The sequence below is a fragment of the Bufo bufo genome, chromosome 5 (assembly GCF_905171765.1).
Source record: "Bufo bufo chromosome 5, aBufBuf1.1, whole genome shotgun sequence".
In the NCBI taxonomy this organism is placed as follows: domain Eukaryota; kingdom Metazoa; phylum Chordata; class Amphibia; order Anura; family Bufonidae; genus Bufo; species Bufo bufo.
Window position 1 is genome coordinate 82,501,689 of NC_053393.1, and position 18,017 is coordinate 82,519,705.

General features: G+C 46.0%; 1 long non-coding RNA gene across 1 annotated transcript; it reads right to left on the minus strand.

Annotated features, from left to right (window-relative positions):
* Positions 1-334: 334 nt before the first annotated feature.
* On the minus strand, positions 335-17,672 carry LOC121002105. Its single transcript, XR_005779220.1, has 3 exons — positions 17,663-17,672; positions 15,292-15,293; positions 335-473 (listed from the first exon to the last, which is right to left on the minus strand). It is a non-coding gene; the product is annotated as an uncharacterized LOC121002105 (long non-coding RNA).
* Positions 17,673-18,017: the final 345 nt, after the last annotated feature.

Sequence of the window (18,017 nt, forward strand, 5' to 3'; positions counted from 1 at the left end):
GGACCCATCCATTTTAATAGGGCTGTGTACATGAGCGTTGCTTTTCACACATCACTTGTGCGCTGCGTGAAAATCACAGCATGTTCTATATTCTGCGTTTTTCACGCAACGCTGGCCCTATAGAAGTGAATGGGGCTGCATGAAAATCGCATTGCATCTGGATGCACTGAGTTGCGTTGTAAACGAAGGAACTTTGCACACTGAAGGGATTTAAATTCAGGAAGTTGCCTTTCACAGCATGTGCCTTCAGCCATTGCATGAGAGAGGAGTGTTTGGAGGAGAATACGGCCTTTGCGGAGCAATTTGGAAACCTCACCCGGCCCGGATACGGAAAGGATTGACAGATTGATAGCGCTTTCTCGATTCTGTGGGTGGTGGTGCATGGCCGTTCTTAGTTGGTGGAGCGATTTGTCTGGTTAATTCCGATAACGAACGAGACTCCTCCGTGCTAACTAGTTACGCGACCCCCGGCGCTTTCTACGCACCAATCAGGATGCTTTATCCAAGTTGTAATTTTATTTTATTGTGATTATAAATAAAAGTAAAGTTTTAGGTCCTTGCCCTCAGTGATACATTATATACAGTACATTAGCAAGGATCATTTACCAATATACCTTCAGTGATTACTTACTTAAAGAGGACCTTTCACCACTCCTGACATGCTTGTTCTACTAGTTTCTAGCATTCCCCATGTAATAACAATCATGGAGCATCTATTATTATGACTGTATGTTGTGCTGTTCCTTTATTATTCCTACTAGAAGTTATAATAGAATTGCTATTTGCCTACAATAAAAGGGTACAGAGGGATGATAACAATTAGCGGGTGTGTACCTGCACAGACTTATTCTATCCAATCAGTGCAGCCATGTTTATGTGTGCAGGTACACCCCCAACTTCTCACAACCCCTCTGTACCCTTACTTGCTGAAGGCTATGAGCAGTGCCATAACTAGAGTTCTATGGGCCCCAGGGCACAATTTGAATTGCACCTCCCCCCCCTACTATTGCATTGTAGTTTTTTACCCCCTCTGGGTGTCACGAGGGTGTCGAGAACCACGCCTGACTCCGTTATACCCGGGGTCAGGAAGTCGCAGCGGTTGGCTGCACGCTCTATTTAAGATAGGGCTGTTTTCCTTATGGTAGCTTTCTGGGTTTGCTTTGCAAACCCTTTTGGCTCACTCAGGGATCCGTAGCTCCTTCTCCTCAGCTGTTCCTTGTCCAGCACTCCCAAACCTCCTTATATTCCTCTCTCACACTTCTCTGGTTGCCAGATATAGAGCTTCCTGCCTGGACATCTATTCTGACCCTCTGGAGCTGTGTTGCTGCGTTCTCTGCTAGTTGGTCCAGAACGCTACCCTCCGGATCCCTGTTGGACATTTGTGGTTTATTGTGGTCGCCCACCTGGGTGTATGTGTTTGTCTGTTTTGTCTGTCCTCTCCCTGGTGTTTCCCTCTTAGTGTCAGTGGTGCAGACTAGCGATCCCACCGGCCCGTTCACTATCTAGGGCTCATTTTAGGGAAAGCCAGGGTTTAGGCACGTGATCGCCGCACGGGTGAGGAACCCGTCTAGGGACGTCAGGGCAGTCAGGTGCCAGCCGCAAGGTGAGTTAGGGGTCACCACCTTTCCCTCTCCCTTGGGCAGGGCTTTCCCTTTTTCCTCCCTGTGCGTGACGTCGATCATTACATTATATCTGGCCCTTATTTTGTGTAGGTAAAAAAAAAAAAAAAATTTGCCTACTTAGAATCCAGTATGGATCAAATTGCTGCTCTGTCCAAACAATTTCATGGCCTGTCTTTGGAGGTGGCAGGATTGAAGGAGTCGGTCCTCCAGCAACAGCAGCGATTGCAACTGACTGCAAGCCCAGCGGTTGCTACTGGTAACCAGGTTGTTGCGGAACCCAAGGTCCCTCTCCCTGACAGATTTTCTGGGGGAAGGGACAAGTTTTTGACATTCCGTGAGGCCTGTAAATTATATTTTAAACTGCGCCCTTACTCCTCTGGTAATGAAGAACAGCGGGTGGGGGTTGTTATTTCCCTGCTGCAGGGGGACCCGCAGTCCTGGGCGTTCTCTTTACCTACTGATTCCCAGGCTCTTCGGTCAGTGGATGAGTTTTTCGGGGCCTTGGGTCTCATATATGACGACCCTGACCGAGTCGCACTGGCTGAATCAAGATTACGGAGACTCTTACAAGGAGAGCGGCCGGTAGAGGAGTATTGCTCTGAATTCCGTAGGTGGGCTACGGATACCCAATGGAACGACCCGGCTCTCAGGAGTCAGTTCTGCTCTGGGTTATCCGAAAGGGTTAAGGATGCGCTTGCATTATATGAGACCCCCTTTTCCCTTGATGCGGTTATGTCCCTTTCTATCCGTATAGAGAGACGCCTTAGGGACAGGTTGAAAAAACCGGAGCAATTGGTAACCCCTCCCAAGCAGCAGTTAGTCTGTACGGATTAGACGAGCCTATGCAGCTAGGAGGAACTACTCGTCAGGTCCGTCCTCCTGAGGCTCGCCGTAGGCGTGTTTTTTGTTTTTTTTGTGGGGAGAGGGGTCATTTCATTAATGTCTGTCCTTCTTTCCTCAGAAACAAAAGACCGTCGGAAAACTACTAACCCCAGGCTGTGTGGAGGATGTCAGCCGGGGGGTATACGTTTCCTCCATACGTACATCGCAATTTGTGTTGCCAGCGGTTATTGTTTTTGGTGATAAGACGGAGACTATTTCTTTCTTTCTAGACAGTGGAGCAGGGGTAAATTTGATAGATGCCCATTTTGCCCGCACTTTGGGTTTGTCTCTCTGTACGTTACAGAGACCCATTCCCATATTCGCTATTGATTCTGCTCCTCTGTCTCAGAGAAACCTCTCCCACATTGTTCATAATTTACACCTTCGGGTAGGGGACCACCATAACCAGTTGCTTTCATGTTATGTTCTGGAGGGGCTTCCCACTCCGGTAGTGCTGGGTCTTCCCTGGTTGGTAGCGCACAATCCAGTAGTGGATTGGCAGGCCAGGGAAATATTGGAGTGGAGTGAGCAGTGCAGAGAAAATTGCTTAAATAGCAATTGCTTAGTCGCCTCCATAACTACCCTACCTACATTTATTTCTGATTTTGAGGATGTTTTTTCTGAAAAGGGTTGTCAGAAGTTACCACCTCATCGCCCTTATGATTGCCCGGTTAACCTTATTCCCGGCGCAAAATTACCCAAGACCAGGTTATATAATCTTTCGGGTCCAGAGAGACAAGCCATGAAAGATTATATCTCTGAGAGCATGGCTAAGGGACACATCAGACCCTCTTCTTCACCCGTGGCTGCAGGGTTTTTCTTCGTTAAAAAGAAAGATGGGGGCCTGCGTCCTTGCCTAGATTTTCGCGAATTAAATCGGATAACCATCCGAGACCCATACCCTCTTCCTCTCATTCCTGACCTGTTTAACCAGATTGCGGGTGCTAGGTGGTTCTCCAAACTTGATCTTAGGGGGGCCTACAATCTGATTCGTATTAAGGAGGGGGATGAGTGGAAGACAGCGTTTAACACCCCTGAGGGGCATTATGAAAATCTAGTTATGCCTTTCGGTCTGACCAATGCTCCTGCCGTCTTTCAACATTTCGTTAATGACATTTTTAGTCATCTAATCGGCAGGTTTGTGGTAATATACCTAGATGATATTTTAATTTATTCGTCTGATCTGAGAACACATGAGGTGCATGTCAGACAAGTACTGCAGGTCCTACGGACGAATGAATTATATGCTAAAATTGAAAAATGTATCTTCGCCGTTCAGGAGATACAATTCCTAGGTTATTTTTTTATCTGCTTCAGGTTTCCGTATGGATCCTAGGAAGGTCCAGGCAATTTTAGATTGGGATCTTCCTGAGAACCTCAAAGCACTACAACGGTTCTTGGGCTTCGCAAATTTCTATAGGAAATTCATTAAAAATTATTCACTTATTGTAAAACCCCTTACTGACATGACTAGGAAGGGGACTGATTTTTCTAAATGGTCTGACGCCGCTAAAGTTGCTTTTTCCTCTCTAAAAGAGAGGTTTACCTTAGCACCTGTACTAGTCCAACCTGATGTCTCTCAGCCTTTTATTGTTGAAGTCGATGCGTCAGAGGTGGGAGTTGGTGCGGTGCTGTCTCAGGGTCCGTCTCCTGGCAAATGGCGTCCTTGTGCTTTCTTTTCTAAAAAACTATCTGCAGCAGAAAAGAACTACGATATTGGCAATAGAGAACTATTAGCTATTAAACTTGTGTTTGAGGAGTGGCGTCACTTTTTAGAGGGGGCAGTCCACCCCGTCACTGTGATTACGGACCACAAAAATCTTCTGTTCCTCGAATCAGCTAAGCGTCTCACCCCTAGACAGGCTAGGTGGTCGCTATTTTTTACCAGGTTTAACTTTGTGATTACCTATCGTCCTGGGGCAAAGAACACCAAGGCTGATGCACTATCTCGTTGTTTCCCTGGAGGGGGTAATGTGAGTGATCCGGTGCCCATTCTTCAAAGAGGAGTGGTTGTTTCTGCGGTACACTCTGTTCAGGAGGGGAAAGTGTTAGAGGCCCAGGGGGACGCCCCGGTCTCTTGCCCCTCAGAGAAATTGTTTGTACTGTTGAACCTACGTTTCGAATTATTAAAGGAACATCATAATTCGGCACTTGCTGGGCACCCGGGTAGTAAAGCAACCTTGGAGCTATTGTCTCGTCGTTTTTGGTGGCCAAGGTTGCGTCAGGATGTATTGGATTTTCTGTCTTCTTGTTCTACCTGTGCGCCCGCAAAAGTTTCACATACACGTCCTGCAGGGTCTCTATTACCACTCGTCATTCCCAATAGACCGTAGACACATCTGTCAATGGATTTTATCACTGACTTACCTTTGTCTGCGGGTAAAACAGTTATTTTGGTAGTAGTGGACAGGTTTAGCAAAATGGTACACTTCATTGCGTTACCCGCACTACCTAATGCTAAGACTCTTGCTCAGGTATTCGTCAGTGAAATCGTGAAGCTTCACGGGGTCCCCTCCGATGTTGTTTCGGATCGGGGTACCCAGTTTATTTCTAAATTTTGGAAAGCTTTTTGTTCCCGTTTGGGGGTACACTTGTCCTTTTCCTCAGCTTTCCATCCTCAGTCGAATGGACAGACTGAGCGTACCAACCAAAACCTTGAGACATATCTAAGATGTTTTGTGTCTGAAAACCAAGAGTTGTGGTCATCATATTTACCGTTAGCTGAGTTTGCCATAAATAATCGTCGTCAGGAATCCACTGGCAAGTCACCATTTCTTGGTGCATATGGTTTTCACCCCCAATTCTGTACTTTCAAAGAGGGGGGGTCTTCTGGGGTTCCCGAAGAGGAACGGTTTTCGTCATCTCTTTCATCGGTATGGCAGAAGGTGCAAGCTAACTTGAAAAATATGGGAGGTAAATACAAATGCATGGCTGATAAGAGACGGTCGCCAGGTCCGGACCTAGGAGTGAATGACTATGTGTGGTTGTCTACTAGGAATATTAAATTGAAGGTTCCCTCTTGGAAACTGGGTCCTAGGTTTATTGGCCCTTACAAAATAGTAGCCATCATCAACCCCGTGGCTTTTCACCTGGAGTTACCTCAGACTTTTAAAATTCATAATGTTTTTCATAAGTCGTTACTCAAAAAATATGTTCCACCTCTAGAACCGTCACCGCTGCCACCCCCTCCTGTTGTCGTGGATGGTAATCTAGAATTTCAGATATCCAAAATTGTTAATTCTCGTCGGGTCCGCCGCTCTCTTCAATATCTGGTGCATTGGAGAGGTTACGGTCCCGAGGAAAGAATGTGGGTTCCTGCGTCTGAGGTAAACGTCGACAGGCTAGTTCAGGTTTTTCATGCCTCTCATCCTGAGAGACCTGGTCCTGAGTGTCCGGAGGCCCCTCGTAGAGAGGGGGGTACTGTCACGAGGGTGTCGAGAACCACGCCTGACTCAGTTATACCCGGGGTCAGGAAGTCGCAGCAGTTGGCTGCACGCTCTATTTAAGATAGGGCTGTTTTCCTTATGGTAGCTTTCTGGGTTTGCTTTGCAAACCCTTTTGGCTCGCTCAAGGATCTGTAGCTCCTTCTCCTCAGCTGTTCCTTGTCCAGCACTCCCAAACCTCCTTATAGTCCTCTCTCACACTTCTCTGGTTGCCAGATATAGAACTTCCTGCCTGGACATCTATTCTGACCCTCTGAAGCTGTGTTGCTGCGTTCTCTGGTAGTTGGTCCAGAACGCTACCCTCCGGATCCCTGTTGGACCTTTGTGGTTTATTGTGGTCGCCCACCTGGGTGTATGTGTTTGTCTGTTTTGTCTGTCCTCTCCCTGGTGTTTCCCTCTTAGTGAGAGTGGTGCGGACTAGCGATCCCACCGGCTCGTTCACTATATAGGGCTCATTTTAGGGAAAGCCAGGGTTTAGGCACGTGATCGCCGCACGGGTGAGGAACCCGTCTAGGGACGTCAGGGCAGTCAGGTGCCAGCCGCAAGGTGAGTTAGGGGTCACCACCTTTCCCTCTCCCTTGGGCAGGGCTTTCCCTTTTTCCTCCCTGTGCTGGGATGGGGGTACATGGGACGCACAAGGGCTGGGGCTGCAGGGGGTGCACAGCACAGGGGGCTGGGGGTGCAGGCGGTGCACAGTACAGGGGGCTGGGGGTGCACAGCTCAGGGGGCTGGTGGTGTAGGGGGTGCACTGCACAAGGGGCTGGAGGTACACAGCACAGGGGCTCAGGGTGCAGCGGGTGTAGGCTAAACTCATCCCAGGGGCAGGTCTTATTGAATAACAGGACAATGTGCAGCTGTTGCAGATCACTGGGGAGGGATGAGCTGAATGAACCGGATCGAGTCTGGCTGCTGGGACTGTCAGGATGGGGCTGGTATGGGCTGCTTGGCTGCTGCTCCCGGCTCTGCTGCACCGGTCCCTCTCCCACCCGCAATGTCTGGACTTCAAGCCCACGTTCCGCCTTACCTTTTGCGTCCAGTGCACGGATTTTGGCTGCTGCAACTCGCGTGATCCCGCAGGATCATCTCAGCAAGAGGCGCAGCGCCGTGGAGGGTATGGGTGGAGGTGGGACGCCGCTGGCCAGGCACAGGGGCCTGGACTGGCCATAAAATAACTTGCAGCAAGCTGCACCCTCTGCGACATCGATCGTTACGCCCCTGGCTATAAGCAAATCATTCATAACTTCTAGTAGAAATAATATAAAGGAATTGCACAACATCCTGAATTGTTATTACATGTGGAATACATGAAGTAATTAAAGAAGACATGTCAGGAGTGGTGAAAGGTCCTCTTTAATGTAGTAATATGTGTTCAGTGTATTTAGCTGACATTAAAAAAATGTGTTCATATAATAATTTACATGCTCTGTTCTTTTATGTTGTGAAGAACGGGGGACAACCTTGAGGAGGAAGCAGACGAGTCGGCTCCCCAGCATTCTAGCACCTGTGAGGAGGAGGCTCCCTCTGGCCCACCTCCTTCACAGATGGAAGAAAGACCGGGCACTTCTGCAGCCTCACGTCCCGCTGCCTCTGGAGTCGATCCCCCCCCCCCCACTTTGCCCCTACCAAGTCGGCAAAGGAGACGTGCCATACTCCTGCCGAAGCTCTAGTCAATAGCCAGATCCTGGATTATTTGTCTACAGTCCAACAGGAGGACCAATTTGACTTGTACTGTTGAAGTGTGGTCCCTTATTTTCGCAGTCTGCCTCCAGAACGATTGCTAAGAACCAAAGCGTCTGTTGGAATTGTTCTGGAGGGAGCCACGCCACCCAATGACCCGACAGACATGTTTGTCTGTCTTGAAAAGTGGATCACCCATGGGCACCCGTCTGGCCCCTGCCCAATGCCCATTCCACAGCCTTTACATGGTCCGCAACATTTCGCTAGTAGTAGGGAACATTATGGCATAGCAAGTCGGCCATATGGCCAACCATATCAGGCTCCGACTTCATATGGGCAGAGGGTCCCCTCCTAATCCCAGGCTGGCCCATCTGTGCACTCAGGCCCCTCTACACAACAATCCAACCATGGCCCTCAATTTCAGGGTCCCCCATCTCCACCTTGCAGGTTCATTAATTTATAATTTTTTGTTTTGATATTTTATATATATTATATTTAAGAACAAAAATAGTCAAGTAGCCTTATCTGTGTTTTATTAAACAGATTTTTATTTTCATGCATTTCAGTGTTCGTTGTCTTTATTATACACAGTGCATAATGATATTTATGTAGCAGTAACACAGACCACATGACTAATTATAAAAATTTTATATACATTGATATAAGCCAAATACACTTACTATATAAACATGATTTATCTAAGGCTACTTTCACACTTGCGGCAGAGTGATCCGGCAAGCAGTTCCGTCGCCAGAACTGCAAAACGTATGCCAACTGTTGGCATTTGTAAGACTGATCAGGATCCTGATCAGTCTTAAAAATGCCTGATCAGTCAGAAAAATGCATTGAAATGCTAGATCCGTCTTTCCGGTGTCATCCGGAAGAACGGATGCGGCGTTCCGGTATTTTGAATGCCGGATCCGGCACTAACACATTCCTATGGAAAAAATTGCACTCAGGCAGTTTTTTTGTTTTTTTGGCCGGAGATAAAACCTTAGAATACTGCGGTTTTATCTTTTGCCTGATCAGTCAAAAAGACTGAACTGAAGACATCCTGATGCATCCTGAACGGATTGCTCTCCATTCAGAATGCATGGGGATTAAACTGATCAGTTTTGTTTCCGGTATCGAGCCCCTAGGATGGAACTCTATGCCGGAAAAGAAAACCGCTAGTGTGAAAGTACCCTAACCTTTACACACAAGAAAATGTATTTGGTTTTAAAATTAAAAAACACATTTACAATCTTTATTCTACATATTTTTTTTTATAATACATAGCTACCGAAAATAAATTACTACAATATAACGTACATTATGCACACGATATTAAACACAATACAGATGGAGTTTAGTGACATGACACATGAAATGATAGTTTTTATTTAGTCATAATCAGGCCAACTACGACTTTATTAATGATGATGGTGAAGCATACATACATTTAGTGCTAGATATTACAATTTATATTAATGAGGTATTAGTACATATTTCCCAGACCATATTATAAACAATATCTGAAAGCAAAATATGTAAGCTCGCAACCCACGTTATAGGGGCCTTATTATCTTGTGAGTCCCTATATATATTAAAAAAACACAACTAACCACCCAAACTCCCAACTCTCCCTGAAAACATTTCCTGTCTAAAATGCCTATGCATGCTGGGGGTATTTAATGTGTTTACTGTAAAAGGTAAATCTAGAGGATGGATATTTTTTTTCGCTCGTGTTAAAAACGCATGCAATCCGCTTGTCATCCATGAGTGAAAAACGCAATAACGCAACTGCATACAAAACTGACTTCACGCGCAAGCAAAATCCCGCGATTATCACTGAACGAACCCTGAACGCATCCGTCATGCTCATGTGCAAGAGGCCTAAAGGTGCATTCACATCACCGTTTAGCTTTCTGTTCTTCTGATCCGTCATAAAAAGAGAGAGAGAGAAAAAAACAAAACAGGATCCTGTAAAAAAACAGGTTAGGGCTCATGCCCACAAATGTCCGTGTCCTTTTTTTTTGCGAACCGTATGCGGAACTATTCATTCATTCAAGTTATTCCGTGTGCATTCCGTTTCCTATTATTGTCCGCATCACGGACAAGGATAGTACTGTTATATTAGACTGACAAGGATAGTACTGCTATATTAGGGGCCAGCTGTTCCGTTCCGCAAAATACAGAATGCACATGAACGTCATCCGTATTTTTTGCGGATCTGTGATTTGCGGACCTTAAAATACATACGGTCATGTGCATGAGCCCTTATGCATAGGATTGCATAGGATCCGTTTTTTTTTGCATCAGTTGTCATCCGTTTGAGCTTTTTCCATCGGAGTTCCTTTTATTAGACGGAAAAAAAGTACTACATGCAGGACTTTTTTTCCGTCTAAAAAAACGTATCTCAGACAGAAATGGCTCAAACAGATAACAAATAATGTAAAGGATCCGTTTTTTTTTTTATCTCTTTCTTCTTCTGATAGACTGACGGAACAGAAGAACGGAAAGCTAAACTGTGATGTAAATGCACCCTGAACAGGGAATCTGTCAGCAGTTTTCACAATGCTAAACTGCTGACAGCACTAGGTAGAGACGGGAGGGAGAGCAAGACAAATATACCTTTTGTGCAGCTTTTATTAACATAAGTAGTGTTAACTTTTATTCTGCCATTTTCTGCTTTTTAAATGCAATGGAGGCGGAACGTCACCTCTGCCCTCAGTGACAGCTGCATTGGTCTCCTGTTTGGATACTACCACTATCACACAAAGCAGAGGGGAGGGCCTGTGAAGCAGCAAATAGGTATTCACAATAAAGCTCCCCCTCCTGGGCAATTGCAGAAGCTGAATCTAGCAGAATAAAAGTTCATATTCAAACTACTGTAGATAATAAAAGCTCTAAGAAACTTATGTTTGTACTGCTCTCCTCAGCCCCCACCTAGAGCTGCCAGCAGTTTAGCATGGTCATAACTGCTGACAGACTCTCTTTTATCATATATTTATTATCAATCAAACTCACTTGTTATGCCTCCTTTATTCCTAAAGAGTGCGCCCAAGACAAAATGTTAAAGACATCATCTTGTTTATTTCGATTCTCGACAAAGGAAACTGACAATTATAGGACTTGTTGTTCCAAATTAAATTTGTGGCTTGCAACTTGGCTTCTACCACTAGTGAGATTTTTTTTAATGTAAAGTTACATAACTGCGGACGGATATTGATTCCAATATACTTTCTGCATCAACTACACGTTTTTTTCAAGATCTCTGCTTGCAGAATCTTTTATGCTTTATATCTTATATCAGGTGCATGGCTCGTTACAAGCCACAGCTGTGATAACTGTACCTGTAATCACTGTCGTACCTGTGTGCCCATCACATGACCAGATCTGCTATATATACTCTAGGCAAGGTTTCTATTCAATGACAGCAAACAGAGGTCTTGAAACGCTCAGAATGGATATAGATAGCATATTGGATAATTGTATGACTTTTTATACTACAAGGTTTTGTTTGAGGATATCAAAATATTCTTTTCACCGGTTCTGCTTTTCATCTCTAGTTACCTAGTTCTTTTATTTTTTTTATTTTTTCATTTTTCCATTTTGCAGTTCTGACGATAATTATTCATAAAAAAAAAAATACACTTTTGAAAAATAGTTCAAACTAATGATGAATCTGTACTGGTTGGAAGTTTTCCTCCTTTTATTCGCTCTGATTGCTCTGATGAACAATTGTGGGTTTTCGGTAATGAACCTGCTCTTTTTAAGTGATTACATGTAAAATAAAAAAATGCAAATGAGCTTGTGAACTGCGCTGATTATTAGGCTATTGATATGAGAAATGGCCTCATTCCCCAGTATAATGCTTATAATAATCCGAATGTTAAGCAGAAGCTGCGCCCTTCTTATAAACCAGTGTGATTACAGCACAGTTAATATTTTATGACGGCAAAAGTGAAACGAAGATGGAGAAATGTCAAACCAGTATGAACAATATGAAAATTACTATGAAAGGCGTCGAACAAGTTAACTAAAAGGGTGATCCCATGATTACTGTAAAAAATTTTAATGAGACTGCATATAGTACATGACAGTTAGTGTTGAACTCCACAAAGTGGATTTTGAACTGAATTTCAGGGAAAATATAATTGGTCGTGAAGCCGAATTTCCTTGTGCTTCATGGTCAAAAATTAATTTGACCTGAAATGGGGAAAAAAACAAAAAAAAAATCATACTTATTTCATCCGTTTCAGCACGAAAAGCCGGTCGCTGCCATCTTGATTAAAGATCTCGCACAAAATCCTGTGCGTGGGGGGACGTATGACCCACGCTTGCCAATATGATGACGTCATCAGGGGCCTTGCGATATTTTGCGCTAGATCTTCAATCAAGATGGTGTCAGCCGACTCTTCGTGATCAAATGGATGAGGACAATTTTACACTGTATTATTGCTATCAGATGCCGCGATCAGCTATGAATGTGGCTTCTAAGAGGTACAATGAACGGAGGGAGGGGCGGGGGCGAAGCAATCGCCACCCCCCGTCATTGCACCCACTACTTACAAAGAAATGTGCTTTGTGACAAAGTAATTCGTCGTGAATCAAATTTGTTTGCACCCCTGTACCTCAGAAGATGAGCGAATCAATTGTAAACAGATTGGATTCATTATGAATTTCTCAAAAATTAATCCGCCAATCAAATCTAAAGTTTTGGCTATTTGCTGTTGACAAATCGCCCTAAAAACAGCGCCCAGCAACATTTTACTGTGAAAATTGGCAGGGAAAACAGGAGGAAAGATGAAGATGAAGGATCACATGACACTAAGAAGAATGGTTGAGGGCTTGTCCTGATTGGCTGAGAGGTTGATAGACAGCACTGTCAACCGATCGGGGAGCAGGTCCTTTTGGTCAGAAGGAAGATATACCATTCTGTGAGCAGCTAGCGATCTGAAAAGATGTGTATTGGCTATGTATGCAAAGTGCAGACACAAGTTGCCAAAAAAGGTGTGATAGAGGGAATAAAGGGAGAGTATTGGTAGATAGAGTTGAGCGAACACGTGGATGTTCGGGTTCGAGAAGTTCGGCCGAACTTCCCGGAAATGTTCGGGTTCGGGATCCGAACCCGATCCGAACTTCGTCCCGAACCCGAACCCCATTGAAGTCAAGGGGGACCCGAACTTTTGAGCACTAAAAAGGCTGTAAAACAGCCCAAAAAAGAGCTAGAGGGCTGCAAAAGTCAGCAACATGTAGGTAAATCCCCTGCAAACAAATGTGGATAGGGAAATGAATTAAAATTAAAATTAAAAAAATAAAAATGAACCAATATCAATTGGACAGAGGTCCCATAGCAGAGAATCTGGCTTCACGTCAGCAGAGAATCAGTCTCTTCATGCCATAGCAAAGAATCTGACTTCATGTCAGCAGAAAATCAGTCTCTTCATGCCATAGCAGAGAATCTGGCTTCATGTCAGCGCAGAATCAGTCTTCATGTCATAGCAGAGAATCAGGCTTCACGTCACCCACCACTGGAACAGGCCACTGTCACACATTTAGGCCCCGGCACCCAGACAGAGGAGAGCGGTCCCGTAACAGAGAATCTGGCCTTATGTCAGCGCAGAATCTGTCTTCATGTCATAGCAGAGAATCAGGCTTCACGTCACCCACCACTGGAACAGGCCACTGTCACACATTTAGGCCCCGGCACCCAGACAGAGGAGAGCGGTCCCGTAACAGAGAATCTGGCCTTATGTCAGCGCAGAATCTGTCTTCATGTCATAGCAGAGAATCAGGCATCACGTCACCCACCACTGGAACAGGCCACTGTCACACATTTAGGCCCAGGCACCCAGGCAGAGGAGAGAGGTCCCGTAACAGAGTCTGGCCTTATGTCAGCGCAGAATCTGTATTCATGTCATAGCAGAGAATCAGGCTTCACGTCACCCACCACTGGAACAGGCCACTGTCACACATTTAGGCCCTGGCACCCAGACAGAGGAGAGCGATCCCGTAACAGAGAATCTGGCCTTATGTCAGCGCAGAATCTGTCTTCATGTCATAGCAGAGAATCAGGCTTCACGTCACCCACCACTGGAACAGGCCACTGTCACACATTTAGGCCCAGGCACCCAGGCAGAGGAGAAAGGTCCCGTAACAGAGAATCTGGCCTTATGTCAGCGCAGAATCTGTATTCATGTCATAGCAGAGAATCAGGCTTCACGTCACCCACCACTGGAACAGGCCACTGTCACACATTTAGGCCCAGGCACCCAGGCAGAGGAGAGAGGTCCCGTAACAGAGAATCTGGCCTTATGTCAGCGCAGAATCTGTATTCATGTCATAGCAGAGAATCAGGCTTCACGTCACCCACCACTGGAACAGGCCACTGTCACACATTTAGGCCCCGGCACCCAGACAGAGGAGAGCGGTCCCGTAACAGAGAATCTGGCCTTATGTCAGCGCAGAATCTGTCTTCATGTCATAGCAGAGAATCAGGCTTCACGTCACCCACCTCTGGAACAGGCCACTGTCACACATTTAGGCCCAGGCACCCAGGCAGAGGAGAGAGGTCCCGTAACAGAGAATCTGGCCTTATGTCAGCGCAGAATCTGTATTCATGTCATAGTAGAGAATCAGGCTTCACGTCACCCACCACTGGAACAGGCCACTGTCACACATTTAGGCCCAGGCACCCAGGCAGAGGAGAGAGTGTCACAGCCAGACAGCTGAGAAGCGCTCACAGGAGCTTCTCAGATCCTCCTCCTTGAATTTCTTTGTTTTGGTTTAGTTTCTCATCTCGTTAGTCTATCTCAGCTGTCATGCAGTCAGACTGATCGCTACCCTTTAAGTTCCTCCCCATAATGCAGTACTGTGCGGCTGATACAACTTCCTGGAGTGTGTGTGCATGCTGTTCCCAGTTCCCAGTCCTCTGTCGTCAGTCGTCTGCAGATAAGTGCTGTTTATGTATTTATGTTTTTGTCTTTTCTGGATCCAGGTGACCCTGACTCCCTCCGTGTCAGTGTAGGGAGACGGTGGTCGTGTCCCTTCACTATTGTAGGGTCTTCAGGTAATAGATAGCCGAGGAACGTGGATATGCAGCCATCCCCCTTTGGGGTGTTCGCATAGGCTGAGCAGTGAGGGAGAGCGGCAGCTCTATTGCAGGGGTCTCCCTTTGTTCCTTAGTTGTGGATCCAGAGAGACATTGTTTATATGGTATTGTCTTGTTTCCTGTACACCATCCGTGACATTATCAGCCGCCAAAACCGTCTCAAGCATGGATCCGGTTTTACTTTTGGCTGAACGCCTCCAGGGTCTTTCATTGGAGGTAGCTGATCTCCGTAGGATTTTTTCTCAGTTTCAAGTGACCGGTTCAGCTTGCGTTCATGGAGTTTGTGCTGAGCCCAAGATCTCGCTCCCGGATACGTTCTCTGGGGGTAATGAGAATTTTGTGCATTTTAAAGAGGCTTGCAAACTCCATTTTCGCCTTCTTCCCCATTCTTCTGGTGATGAAGAACGGAGGGTGGGGATCATTGTATCGCTGCTCAGGGGTAACGCTCAGTCTTGGGCCTTTTCGCTACCGGAGGGGGCACGGCCCCTCCGCTCAGTGGATGAATTCTTTTTAGCCCTGGGTCAGATATATGATGATCCGGATCGTATTGCTCTGGCTGAGTCTAGACTACGTCTGTTATGCCAGGGTAAACAATCCGCAGAGATATACTGCTCCGAATTTCGGAGATGGGCAGCTGATACTGGTTGGAATGATGCTGCACTCCGAAGTCAATTTTGCCATGGTCTTTCAGAGGGATTGAAAGATGCATTTTCCTTTCATGAGAGGCCTATCTCCTTGGACTCTGCTATGTCTCAGGCCGTTCGTATTGACAGGCGTCTTAGAGAGAGACGAGAGATCTCTCCTTCCTGTCCTACTCAGTCTCGGAACAGTGCAGCGGTCTCATTCTGTGCGCAGGAGTCTCAGTCGCTGTCAGCCCCTTCTGAGCAGGAGCCCATGCAGCTGGGGTTGATTGCCTCTGACAATAGAAGATTCAGCCCGCATGGAAGGGTTTGTTTTTGTTGTGGAGGTATAAATCATTTGGCAAATGTTTGTCCATCAAGGAGATTCAGGCAGTTTAATGGGAGTAATAAAGAGACAAAAAGGAAAAAATATTTTAAAAATGTTCCGTCTGTTACTATTGGCAGGGTTGAGGCGGAAATTGAAGGTTTTCCGTTTGCTTGTAGTTCCCGTTTTGTCCTGCCTGCTAGGGTGGCGCTAGAGAGCAAGAGCATTTTTTGTGAGATTTTTGTGGATAGTGGAGCAGCTGTCAACCTCATTGATAATCAATTTGCAATAACTCATGGTTTCCAGGTATGCACTTTGGGAAGGGATATTCCTGTTTTTGCTATTGATTCCGCTCCACTTTCTCAGAAATCATTAAAGGGCATAGTTCACAATATCCGTTTAATTGTGAGTGATGCTCATGTTGAGGATGTGTCATGTTTCGTCCTTAGCGGTTTGCCTACTCCTCTAGTGTTGGGGCTACCCTGGCTCACTAAACATAACCCCACCATTGATTGGCAAGCGAGGCAAATAAATGGTTGGAGTAACTTTTGCAGAGAGAATTGCCTCATAACATCTGTTTCTGAGGTTTCTACTAAGACTGTACCACCTTTCCTCTCTGAATTTTTGGATGTCTTCTCTGAGAGTGGAGTTCAGGGTTTGCCTCCGCACAGGGAGTATGATTGCCCTATTAATCTCATCCCAGGCGCCAAGCTGCCTAAATCTCGTTTATACAATCTCTCCCAACCTGAGAGGGTCGCTATGCGGGCTTATATCTCTGAGAGTTTGAGAAAAGGACACATACGACCCTCGAAGTCACCTGTTGCCGCTGGTTTTTTCTTTGTTAAGAAAAAAGATGGTTCTTTAAGACCTTGTCTGGATTTCAGGGAGCTGAACAGTATCACTATTCGTGATCCTTATCCGCTTCCTCTGATCCCGGACCTGTTTAACCAGGTTGTTGGGGCTAAAGTCTTTTCCAAATTAGACCTAAGAGGGGCATACAACCTGGTTAGGGTCAGAGAAGGAGACGAATGGAAGACGGCTTTCAATACCACTGAGGGCCATTTTGAGAATTTGGTTATGCCTTTTGGTTTGATGAATGCCCCAGCCGTTTTCAGCATTTCGTCAACAGCATTTTTTATCATTTAATGGGAAAATTTGTATTAGTGTATTTGGATGACATTTTGATTTTTTCTCCTGATTTCAAGACTCATAAGGAACACTTACGTCAGGTCTTGCTCATTCTGCGGGAGAATAAATTATATGCAAAACTGGAAAAATGTGCGTTTGCGGTTCCAGAAATCCAATTTCTGGGGTTTCTTGTCTCCGCTTCTGGTTTTCGCATGGACCCCGAGAAGGTCCGCGCTGTGCTTGAGTGGGAGCTTCCTGAGAATCAGAAGGCGCTGATGCGTTTTTTGGGCTTTGCCAATTATTACAGGAAATTTATTTTGAATTATTCCTCTGTTGTTAAACCACTCACTGATATGACCAGAAAGGGGGTAGATTTTTCTTCCTGGTCGATAGAGGCGCGTAAGGCCTTTTCTAATATCAAGGAGAGTTTTGCTTCCGCTCCCATCCTAGTACAACCTGATATTTCGTTACCCTTCATAGTTGAGGTTGATGCTTCTGAGGTAGGGGTGGGTGCGGTCTTGTCTCAGGGTTCCTCTCCTGCCAAATGGCAACCGTGTGCCTTTTTCTCAAAGAAACTCTCCTCCGCAGAGAGAAATTATGATGTGGGAGATAGGGAATTGTTGGCCATCAAGTTGGCTTTTGAGGAATGGCGCCATTGGCTAGAGGGAGCCAGACACCCTATTACCGTGTTTACTGACCATAAAAATCTGGCCTATTTGGAGTCAGCCAAGCGTCTGAACCCGAGACAGGCCAGATGGTCTTTGTTCTTTTCAAGGTTTAATTTTGTTGTTACGTTCCGCCCTGGGGTTAAGAATGTGAAGGCAGATGCCCTGTCACGTTGTTTTCCAGGAGGTGGGAATTTTGAAGACCCGGGTCCCATTTTGGCTAAAGGTGTGGTGGTCTCTGCTCTTTTTCCTGAATTGGAGGCAGAGGTGCAGGCAGCCCAGTCAGAAGCTCCTGATCTTTGTCCTCCTGGGAGGTTGTTTGTGCCTCTCGCTTTGAGACACAAGATTTTTAAAGAACACCACGACACGGTCCTTGCTGGGCACCCGGGGGCAAGAGCCACACTGGATCTCATAGCTCGGAGATTCTGGTGGCCTGCGCTTCGTAAGTCGGTTGAGGGTTTTGTGGCAGCTTGCGAGACTTGCGCTCGTGCCAAGGTCCCTCATTCACGGCCATCAGGTCCTCTCCTTCCTTTGCCCATTCCTTCCCGTCCTTGGACAC